This window comes from Citrus clementina, unplaced genomic scaffold (assembly GCF_000493195.1).
Source record: "Citrus clementina cultivar Clemenules unplaced genomic scaffold, Citrus_clementina_v1.0 scaffold_9, whole genome shotgun sequence".
Classification (NCBI taxonomy): Eukaryota; Viridiplantae; Streptophyta; class Magnoliopsida; order Sapindales; family Rutaceae; genus Citrus; species Citrus x clementina.
Window position 1 is genome coordinate 2,800,781 of NW_006261964.1, and position 8,955 is coordinate 2,809,735.

Sequence of the window (8,955 nt, forward strand, 5' to 3'; positions counted from 1 at the left end):
AAATTTCAAGCAATACTGGTTATTTCAAAGTTTTCAAAATTCCTTCAATTAAACCATAAACTTGGAAAAACAACCAAGTTCATAAAATCATTTTTCCATTAAATATGAAACATCTATAATGTGAAAATAATGATTTGTTTAAAAAGAATAAAAACAATCAATTTCATAAAATCATTTTTCCATTAAATATAAAACATTTATAATGTGAAAATAATGATTTATTTAAAAAGAATATTAAATAATTTGAGCTTAAAAGATTAATCATTCTTAACCTTGTTTGTTATCATCAAAATCAACATTATGGAAACATATATGTTAACAATCTCCCCCTTTTTTATGATGACAAAAATTTCATGTATTTAAAGAATGATTCCACAAATTGCTCCTAAATATAATCTTCTTTTACAATTTGCCAATTAGCTAAATTAACATATTTAAATACATGGATTTTTCTCCCCCTCATCATCAAAAAGAAACACTTAATTGGCAAAGAAAAAAGTAGCAAATTTTTATAAATTTGAAAACATGTATTCTTCTCTCCTTTCATCATAAAAAAAACGTAAAGGAAAAGAATAAAAGTAGCAAATTTGTTACCCATGTTGTTTGAGTAGAAATTTTGAAAGAATCTCCCCCTAACAACAAGCATTACCTCAAATACAAGATTAGTAATATTACTTCCAAAATATCATATAAAACATTGTAATCAAATCATCATCATATCTTAAAAATCATCAAAATCATTATCATAATCAAATATCAATTACCAAAACAATTACTCAAAATGCATATTATTCTCCTCCTTTTGACAACATAGAAATGATATATCCTTTGTCTCCCCCTTTGGACAACCAAAAAGTTCAAAATGCATATTATTCAAAATCATATTATATGCTCCCCCTAAATATATGGCCAATTTAAAAATTTAACCGAAATGATTTTATCCAAAAACATATTATATTTGTCTCCCCCTTAAAAATGAACAAATTCTCAACTACACAACATAGTTAAAAACACTTCCATATAAGCTTAAACAATAATAACCAACCAACAACTCCTTCAATTCATCAAGCAACGCACATATAATCATCAATTACCAAAATCATCAAGAAATCTAATCATTCCAAGTTTATGCCGAATTTATGAAAATTCTTCTTCGCAAAGAGGTTTTGATTTCTTTACCAAATTGGCATGCATATTATCAAATATTCAAGCTCCATAATTATCAATCACATTTTATAAATAAACACAACTAAACTCATCAAATATCTAATGTGACATTCAATATAACAAAAAAAATCTCATATACTTAAAATTCTCGAAGTATATGTATTTCTCCCTTTTTCGATATCATTTAAAATAAGTAAGACATATTCAACAATACATCGATAAAGTACAAAAAATGCATTCATTCATTAATCATAGATTGCATAAGATTAAAGCTTCATCAAATACAATGTAATCATCAATGCACATTCTTTATCATCAAAACTTAAGTAAAAACATAAGTACGTAATGGCAATATATAAATCATCAAAATCAACATATGCCAATATATAGATCATCAAAATCAACATAACTATTAAGAAAAGCCATAATTATGAGTTAAAGAACAAGTGATCAAATCCGTTATTACAAATGCTCACATATATTTTTAAGTGATGATATAGTAGTTACACCTTGTGATGGATCTTTCAAAATTAAGTTCTTAAGGTGAGAAGAAACATACATCCACTCTTTGAGAGTGTATGAGAAAGTGCCTTCATTTTACTCCGCATTTATTTCTTCGTGTTGCTCCTCTTGATTTTCAAGTGGCGTGTTCTTTTGGCTATCATTTGATAATCTTCTTGTAGCTTTTCATCTACATTATCATCAACAACAACTTTCTCCATAGAGGAAGAATTAGACTCATCAAATATAATATGTATAAATTCTTCCACAATCAAAGTTCTTTTGTTATACACTCCATAAGTTTTGCTTGTGTTTGAATAGCCAAGAAAAATACCAACATCAAATTTTGGATCAAATTTGCCAAGATTATCTTTTGTGTTCAAAATATAACATTTGCATCCAAAACTTTGCAATAACTAATGTTGGGTTTTCTATATTTCCAAAGCTCATAGAGAGTATTATTGAGATGATGTCTAATCAATGTGGTCTTAACCATTTTTTGAATAGACCTATCTTTTCTCTTTACAACTCCATTTTGATGTGGAGTTATAGGTGATGAAAATTTATACTCAATGGCAAAATCATTACAAAAAACAAATCTCAAATGCATGATTTTCTAATTATCCACCATGATCACTTCTAATGCAAGAAATAACATATAACTCATCTATCATGCATATACATCACACAATCATGAAATATGTAAGTATTCGAAGATTAATAATTCAAGCATATCATTTATCAAGCGTAGGCATTACATAATCATCAAAATCAAACAAAGCTATCATGATGAGTTGACAAGCTATCATCTTATATATATAACCATGCATCATGATAAAGCACTCAATGTTAAACACAATGATAATTCCATCATGTAAACATACAAGCATACTTTCGCAAATTCATTTATCATGATTCACTCAATATAGTAAATAGCCAAGATAAACTTATCCACATCATGTTAATGCACTTAATGTTCTGATACCAAATGAAGTGTTAAATATTTACTAAGATTAAAATGCCATCACTTATAATCAATAAGGCAATAATAGTTACCAAAACAATTAAATCATCTTGCCTCATTATTTTTGGTTTAGATTATGATCAAGTGATTATCTCCACAAGCTTCATCAAGGAACTCTCCACCATTCCTTGTTTATGGTACCTACAAAAAACAAATTCAAGTTGTACCCTTTGGTACCCAAATACTCTTGGGTCCTTGAATGTTAGATTTAGTTCCTTTTGGAACCCAAATACATTTGACTCCATAATACACATTTCTTTTAATTGGACATCTATTCTTCATATGACCATTTTGATTGCAATAATGACATACAATTTGATCATTTGTGGAGGTAGCCTTAACAAAATAATTCTTATAATATTTTTGTTTCAAGTAAGGCTTATACCCAAGTCCTCCTTTATCAAACACACATTTTTGTGAATTAAGTATGTTATCCAACATCTTTTGCCCATTTGTGAATTTCAAAACAATCTCATTCAACTCATTGCTCCTTTTCTTAAGTGTTTCATTTTCATTTATTAATTCATCAACATGTGATTTCTCATGCTCATACAAAGTACTTTGTTTACATGTGAATGATGCAATTCTATCATGCAACATTTTATTATCTAACTCTAGTCCTTTAATCTTTTCATTTAATGAATCATTGCATTTTTGTAAAGCATCATTTTCATTTTTCAAGTTATCTACATGTGATTCTAGATGCTTTTGTGAAGTGCTAAATTTCTCATTTGATAATGTAACTTCATCATGCAATGTTTTATTCTCTAATTCTAGATATGTAATCTTTGCACTTAGAGATTCATTTTCATTTGTGAGCTTTACCATTTTCTTTTTAAAACATGCATTCTTTTTACCAATTTTCATCCACTTATTATACAATTCTTTAAACGCATCATGTAATTCATCATAAGTAGGAAGATGATTTACCTCATCAAGTTCATCATCCGATTCATCTCCAATTGCCATAAGTGCCAAATTCGACACTTCATGAAATTCCTCCTCGTTTGTAGTCTCCTCATACACAATTTCAAGTTTTCTCCAAATTTCATAAGCATTAGAACAATTTGAAACTCTATGAAATTCCTTTTTATCTAAGGCACAAAATAAAGCATTCATAGCCTTGGAATTTAAAGACATATTTTTCTTATCCAATTCACTTAAAACATTCTTCCTAGGAATGAATGAATCATCACAAACTATTTCCCATATTTCATAATCTAAAGCTTGTAAAAACACTCTCATCCTAGTTTTCCAATAAGGATAGTCATTACCATCAAAGAATGGAGGTCTAGTGGTGGATTGGCCTTCCATGAAAGTTGAACTAATTTCGGTTGCTATTGATCTTTAACTCTAGACGGTTAAGTCTACACAAGAGCACCTCGCTCTGATACCAATTGAAATACTAACTAGGCAACCCAAGAGGGGGGGTGAATTGGGATTTTAAAATTATCCTAGGCAAACCACACAACAATTTAATCTAATGCCTTAATAAATTCGAAAACAATAAATTCAATAAAAGCACAATAATAAATGAGTAAGGGAAGAGAAAGCAAACTCAAGGATTTTTACGTGGTTCGGCAATCCCCGCCTACGTCCACGCCTCCAAGCACACCGGGCTTGAGGATTTCACTAAGCTAGCCTCTCAAGGCTTCAAACGCTTACAATTGACTTCCAAGGTGTCAATGGACCTTTACAACAAGAGATTATCCCCAATCTCTTAACCCAAGTGTATCCCAACACTTACAATCTTTTAACTTGATTTTACAAAAAAGATTACAAATGAATCTCTCTCACACAATGTGTTTGATCACAAGTGAAAGCTCAATGTGTGAATGAATGAGATGAATACAAGAATTTAAAGTTCAATGAAAGTTGTATTCTCAATATTTTGCTCAATGATGATCGTTGGAATTCATCTTGTTTGAATTGGATTGAGCTTATTTATAGTTGGAGCTGAAAAACTAGCCGTTACAGACTGTCTGCTCAAAAACGGTTCGCCGTTAACCATTAACGGTTAACCGTTTAAGCCGGTCAAAGTTACCGTTGGGCCAATTTTCAAATAAACGATTAGCCGTTTAGGCTTACCCTTTCGCCGTTAATTTCCAGAGACCTGCAAAACAAATTTGGTTTAACCGTTCTTACTAAACGGTTCAAGGTTAGCAATCTGAAAATAATCGATTAACCGTTTTCAGTAAACGGTTCACCGTTAGTTTCCAGAATCATCATTTTAACAATACTTTGCAGAACATGCTTTCTGGAAATTATCGGTTAGCCGTTGTTAGCCGTTTGCTACAGTGTTTGCTACAGTGAAATTATTTTCTAAATTTACAGTTTGACCCCAAAACTTTATAAAACTATATTACGGCCCAAAACGTTATGAAAGTTGGCAAATAGGTCCAATTTCAGAATTTCTAAATAATGCTTTGTTAATCTCAAAATTTTCTGAAATTATGGTATAGCCCAAAATGCTATGAAACTTTTCAAATAAGTCCTTCTCCAAAATTTCAAGCAATACTTGTTTATTTCAAAGTTTTCAAAATTCTTTCAATTAAACCATAAACTTTGAAAAACAACCAATTTCATAAAATCATTTTTCCATTAAATATGAAACATTTATAATGTGAAAATAATGATTTGTTTAAAAAGAATAAAAACAATCAATTTCATAAAATCATTTTTCCATTAAATATAAAACATTTATAATGTGAAAATAATGATTTATTTAAAAAGAATATTAAATAATTTGAGCTTAAAAGATTAATCATTCTTAAACTTGTTTGTTATCATCAAAATCAATATTATGGAAACATATATGTTAACAAGGTCCTCAGAAGAAAGTTCTAAGTAAAACACCCAAATGGTGAGTTGTCGACAAAACGCCAGGCATAATTCATTGCACATGAATGACCTAGGTCTAATTAATTAAAGTTAATTTTTTAAGGAAAGCGCCTACTGGCGAATTATGATAAAGAGAGACCTAGGTCCAAATACGTAGAATTAATTTTCTAAGGAAAACGCCTATGGGCAGATTATGATAAAAGAGACCTAGGTTCAATTACTTAGAATTAATTTTCTAAGGAAAACGCCTACGGGCGGATTATCGTAAAAGAGACCTAGGTTCAATTACTTAGAATTAATTCTTTAAGGAAAACACCTACGGGCAGATTATGGTAAAAGAGACCTAGGTTCAATTACTTAGAATTAATTTTCTAAAGAAAATGCCTACGAGTATTGACACGACTCAAAAGTGTATTACTCCCAAGTATAAGAGTGTCTAGTTATAATATAACCTGGTGAGTCTGGGGTTGAACCACAGAGAATTTTAAAATCTAGTTGTCAATTTATTAAACAAAGAAAATTAATTGTGGGAAAATAAATTATTTGAAAACAATTTAAAAATATGCTAAGGTTACGGGATCCACTTTCAGTATTCAAATTATAATTTTAATACTCTCATTTATATTTTGCTCACTTTTACCAGTTAATTATTATATCATTTAATTCTATGTGTTGATACATATGAAATAAAGTACCTAATGTGCCACATTATATTAATGTGTCGACATTATGTCAAAATACCACACAGATCCAAAAAATTTTATAAATTAACATGACATAAAAATAACTAAAAAGGAATAAAATAAACTTAAAAACTCATTTGAGAAAATAATAAATTTAATAGTTTGAAACATTGAGCTTCACCCTTCACCTCAACTTAATAAAATTAGCCACTCATATTGAAAGAAAACACAACACTCTTTTTATTTGATAAACTTTTTGAAATATATTATAAAGAAAATTGATACAGACGAAAAGAAACAAAACAAAAAAAGAGAGAAATTCGTCAACTACACTCTTGGCTATCACTCTCTCTCATAACTCGGCTCCCTAGCTTCTGGCCTCCTCATTCGCTTGCATCCCCTTGCCTTTTATAGGCAAGGAAATCATCTTCTTTTCTTTTATTTTATTAATATTAATATTTTATTTTATTTTTATATTATATATACATACTGAATTGTGTGATGGTCAGGAGGCGTGATGGCTTCCTGACCATCACCAACATGCTTGCAAATCATTTTTTTTATTTTTAATAACATCTCCTCGATTGATGAATTCTAAATTGCTCCAGCTGTCCTTTATTCCCGCTTTTAACTCCAATTTTATCTTTATTCCTGAAAAATATTTACAAAGGTCATTTCTTTTAAAGAATGACCTAGGTCTAATCACTTAAAATTAGTTTTCAAAGGAGACTACCGTCAACCGAATTACGATAAAAGACCTTAGGGTATTTCTTATTTGGAAAATACTCTAAGTAAAACATTAAAAGAAAATGATTGTCTGAAATGCCTAAAGACATGTTTTAAATAAAAACATTCCAGAGTTAGTGTTGACGAGAAGAGCCTTGAGGCCAATGTCAAAAAGCTTGAAGGCAATTATTGACTAAATCTCCCAAGGGCGGATGTTGACTAAAACATCTAAGGATGAGTGTTTAAAGCTTTGGCTGATCTCAACCAAAATGCCTAAGGGCAAGTATCTATAAGAATTGACTAGGGTCACTATCTACAAAATTATTTACCATTGGAGTAATTCAGTTTTAAAGGATGACCTTTTTGGAAAAGATTTGATATTGCTTCTGAGATCAATGAGCACTCGAAGAGCTTCAGCAGTAGCTCGCCAAAGAACTGTCAGAAAATTCTCAGATACTATTTAGAAAGTCAAGTATCTCTTTTAAAATGGTACTTTTACTAACTCCTTATTTTTATGATTTTCAATAATTGTTAAATTAAGATAGATTGTAGAGAGGTACAGAGCATTGAATGAAATATGTGAGGTTAGTTATAGACCAATTTTACTAAGATAGGTGCTTTAGAGAAATTTTAAGCTTTGAAATTTAATTCGTAATAAGAAAATCCCAAGAAAAGCCTAATAAAAAATACTAAAAAAAAAGTCTCACTTCTCAAAATTGAAAAGTAAGACTTGGGGGGCCTCTATTAGACCAAATTATGAAAGGCCCAAAACCCACAAAAAATATAGGTGCAATAAAAAGCAACCAAGGCCCATTCTTTATAAATAATGAATTGACCTAGGTTCATTCTAAGTAAATGTCCAAGGGTGGTTCTTTAACAAAACATAAATGAGTGTTTCTACGAATAGAGATCTAGGTCCATTCTTCATGAAGAATGGCCTAGGTTCATTTTTTATAAAAAGGACCTAGATCCATTCTAAGAAAATGCCTAAAGGGCGGTTCTTTGACAAAACGTAGATGAGTGTTTCTAAAAAGAGAGACCTAGGTCTACTATTTATAAAGAAAGACCTAGGTCTATTATAAGTAAAACACCCAAAGTGCGAGTTTTCGACAAAGTGCCAAAGACATTTTTCTACAGAGAGCGATTTAGGTCCACTCTTTTTAAATAATGACCTAGGTTTATTCTAAGTAAAACGCTCAAAGGGCGAGTTTTCGATAAAGCGCCAAAGACATGTTTCTGCAAAGAGCAACCTAGGTCCATTCTTTATAAAGAATGACCTAGGTCCATTTTTTTACAAATAATGGTCCAGATATTCAGCCACTACTTGAAAGTAATATTCTACAAAGGTTGCATACATATGAAATACCACAAAACCAATCTTCTTTATGGGGAACCCACACAAGAGCCGAAGTGCTCCACGTTGATAAAGGCCAAGAGCTCGAAATCAGGACAAATGGTTAAAGAAGACTTGTCATGAACAAGCTTGACACATAATGTCAGGTGCCTCTATGCATGAGTTTTTGCAGACACTTGTCACTAAGACAATGTCACGTGTCATGATGGCACCTTCACCTCATGGATCAAATTGCCTATATAAAGACTAAGACTCCCCATTTGAAGATAAGAGAAGAAAGGGTAAGGAAATGTTGTCCTTCTCTCTCTAAATTCTCTCTCTACAATCAAATTTAAAAGGTTGACTTGAGCGTCAGAGGGTTATTATTACCGGCAACCCCAACACCCTTTGATAATTGTTTCTTTTTACAGAACAATTAATGACAAGGAGACACGTAATTTGAGACACTCGCCTCAAGGAAAAAAATAAGTCACGAAACTCGATTTAGAAGAAAGTCCGAAACACAAATCAATCGTTGTACATTGAGCAAAAATTTGCATCAACATGTTTTGCAAATAATTTTATTTGAGTAGCGTTCCAGATCCTTATACCCACTAATTCAGGAGCCATTAATAAATTATGAAATTTTATAAATTTAAATATTTGTTTAAAATGACTTA